We start from the raw sequence: 358 nt of genomic DNA, 5'->3' as shown, positions 1-358 counted from the left end.
GTCAGTAGTATAAGAGATGGGGGTTCTATATACAACTTTTTTGGGCGTATTAGCTTGTGTTAAGGCCCTCAAGCATAAAAAAATTTAGTCAAAACCTGTGTATGTTGGAGTAATATGACCCTCAAGCATTAAAAAAAAATATATAGTTAAAACAAGTTATATGTGTATGGAGAGCCAAATCACAAGATAAAAAAAAAAAAATATATGATGGTTGGATATATGTATGGAGAGCGAAACGGTCATGGGGGTTCTATATACAACCGACCCCAGCCCAAAACCGCGCAATACCGCCCTCAAGCATAAAAACGAAAAACCGGCTTAAATATGTGTATGGAGAGCCAAATGGTCCTTAAAGAGA

This window comes from Babylonia areolata, chromosome 24 (genome assembly GCF_041734735.1).
Source record: "Babylonia areolata isolate BAREFJ2019XMU chromosome 24, ASM4173473v1, whole genome shotgun sequence".
Lineage (NCBI taxonomy): Eukaryota > Metazoa > Mollusca > Gastropoda > Neogastropoda > Buccinidae > Babylonia > Babylonia areolata.
This window is presented reverse-complemented; position numbering follows the sequence as displayed.